The sequence below is a fragment of the Camellia sinensis genome, chromosome 2, assembly GCF_055761805.1.
Source record: "Camellia sinensis isolate YWXY chromosome 2, ASM5576180v1, whole genome shotgun sequence".
Lineage (NCBI taxonomy): Eukaryota > Viridiplantae > Streptophyta > Magnoliopsida > Ericales > Theaceae > Camellia > Camellia sinensis.
In genome coordinates this window covers 30,348,378-30,351,413 of record NC_138962.1, presented here as the reverse complement: position 1 = coordinate 30,351,413, position 3,036 = coordinate 30,348,378, and the positions used below count along the sequence as shown (strand labels likewise).

General features: G+C 33.8%; 1 long non-coding RNA gene across 1 annotated transcript; it reads left to right on the top strand.

Moving 5' to 3' along the window:
* On the top strand, positions 1-2,745 carry LOC145819519 (uncharacterized). The gene is made up of 2 exons (XR_014360267.1): positions 1-363; positions 2,119-2,745. It is a non-coding gene; the product is annotated as an uncharacterized LOC145819519 (long non-coding RNA).
* Positions 2,746-3,036: the final 291 nt, after the last annotated feature.

Below are 3,036 nucleotides of genomic sequence, written 5' to 3'. Positions count from 1 at the left end.
GCTGAGAGAGATCGCTTGAAGAACCAAGAGGTGTGGTGAATATCTCACCAAAACAACATCATTTTGGTGTAGTAATTCAAAATAAAAAACAAAAAAAATTCTCTTTTCGTTTCAGACGGGAGAGAGAGAAAGAAGACGAACGGTTGAGGAGCCTCGCCCGTCGCCGCCCCCCTCTCTACTCTGCTGTCTCCGCCGCTGCGGCGAGATAGAGAGAGAGAGAGAGAAGACGAAGGGTTGAGGAGCCTCACCCGTCCACCCCGTCCCTCTACTCTGCCGCGGCCTCGCCCCTCTCTTTTCCGTCGCCGACAAGTAGTTGTTGAATTCGGATTCAAGAAGCTGTTATTCATTCAGCAGATTCAACAGGTTCGTCATCCAAACTTAAATATTAGGGGTTTCAATTAAAAAATTAGGATTTCTTATGTTTGGTAATGGTAATATAAGCTTGTTGAATGTGTTGATTGAGAGATTCTTACATGATTCATTTCAAATATATTCTTAAGGTTTTGATTTGAGGCTTTTTACCTGATTTATTTGAAATCTATTTTTGGGTTAAAAAATTAGGGTTTTGATTTGGGATTTTTACATGATATTGAGATCTCTCTCACTTCTCCCTTTCTTCAACCAGGTTTCTTATTCAAACTAGGGTTTTGATTGAAGGATTTAATAATATAAAATATGTTATTTCAAGTTAACTCTTATTCATTGAATAAAACAATGGTCACACACTTGGCAACTGCTACCTCTCTCAATACTAACATAGAGTTTTGTTTCTCCATGGCTCTTATTTCTCGGTCTCCCTAACATTTTTAAAACAGAGATGAGCGTGATAGACAAAAAAAACATTGTCAAAGTCTCCAACGACAACATCATGGCCGACATTGACGCTGCCTTCTGGTGTCTTAGATTCTCACATTTTGCCTAATTTTTTAGGGCTTTCGTTTGATTTTTCTGTTGAAGAGTTTTGAAAAATCATGGTTTTGTTCAGATGGCTTTGTACTATTGTTCAATAACATTTTACTATTAAAAATTGCATGTGCACCGAATGTTGAAACATTATAGTTATTAATTTGCCACCTTGTATTAATTTTATTTTCGCTTACACATACAAAAAGATTTGGTTTTCGATAGCGCCATTAGCAGCATGTTGGTGTCATCTTTTTTTAATTCTAATATTGTTGCTGAGGCCATTCAAGGAAATCTTGGTTTTGCTTCATTGTAGTCCTTTTCAATATGAAATACATCAAATTCGTGTGTTTACACGTTGAATGCAAGGCTTTACTTTTCAAACTTAGAACATTGGTCGAAAGGTATTAATGTTTGGAGTTTGACATCCTTAAACTGGACTCACAGGGCCTACATGCATATATACCTTGTTTGAATGAGTTGTAGATTTCTGATGTGATAAAGCTCAGTTTCATGGCATACTTCATGAACGCAACTTTCTCTGACTTTTTGCTTGGAGTTAACATTGTATCTAGGTTATTTGTGTGCTAGAAAGAACATGATTTACATCTTCCAATGATATATCTTGTTTGATAGAATTTATTTCTTTAATCACTACTGCTTTGAACACTTTAAATATCATTAGTAGCTCTTTAATGCATTAAATACTCATACATTGTCATATGGAAACAAAATCTGCATTAAGTTAGAAGATTAAATTTAAGATGTTCATCTCTGAAGTTGATGATTACTTGAAAAATTTTCAGCAAAAAATTATTCCTAGATCTCTAGCAATCTAGCAATGTAGCTGAGAACATTTGACACAAACAGTTTTATTCATTCTGCATTACACAGTTTCATTACATCGACACACACTAGTGTTCATTTAGTGGGGAGAAAGATCCCACATAGTCAAATGTTTAACCTACTGTTGCATTTGCTACCATTATGTTTTGGTGGCTTTAAATATTATCCTTTTTCTATCTGAGACTTGGAGAGATTGTTTTCTTTTTCATGCATCTTGCTATAGCTGATTTGTCATAAACAAGTTCTTAGATTCTCTAAAGAACATTTTTTTTTTTTGGGTAAGTTTGTCTAGAGAACATATCTGCTCTTTTCAAATTTTTATTCATAATGATGAAAACTGTAAACCACATACAAATTCTTATTCAACAGTGACAACTGCAATACATCCATTGTCAATTTCCACAGAACCTGCCCAAATCCTGATTGTTCATATGATCTGTGTCTCGATTGTTGTCGAGAACTCAAAAAAGGTTTTCAGCCTGGAGGTAACGAAGTAGAATCTTCAATTCACCAGTTGCTTGAACGATCTTATGGTCATGGTATGGACAGGAAGCCAAAGACTTGAACTTGAACTTAAAATCATGACTACAGTGTGTCTAATCTATTATTTTGTAACTTGAAAGATGCATTTGAAAATTAGCTAAGGAATTATATGATGAGTATTGAAATTAACAATGTTGGGTTTGCCATAGTCTGTACATTGATGAATCATGTAGTGTGTGTTCTGCATTTAGCAAGTAACAGAATCTGTATTCACCCAAAAAAGTAACAGAATCTGTGGAATATTCTAGCTGGAGATGCAAAGACTTTAGATCCAAGGTGGAGATTACTTTTGGCATGAAACATATTACTATTGGGGTGGTATAGATTATTAGTGGATATTTCTTTTTTGTGTACGGAGGACATGGTTTTTGTATGATTCTCTGTTTGTATCGATTTATTATTTTATAATGGATTATATTTAGTTTGTATGGAATTTGACGTTAAAAGACTAAATTTTTGAATGGTTGAAAGTGAAGTAGAGACAGGTATATAGGTATATGTATAGTTTTGTTTATATATAGGTTGCAAGTTGAACGAAATAAAAGGTTGTGGAGAAATTAATAATAATAAAAAATGCTAAATTAATTGAAATCAATATTAGCGACTAAATATAGCCAGAAATAAACCAAAGATTTTTGGCGACGAAAAATCTAGTAGCCAAAAATATATGAGACTTTAGGCGACTAAATAGTTTAGTAACTAAAAAAAATAAGAGAAAAAAAATTTCTTTTGGCGACTAAATAT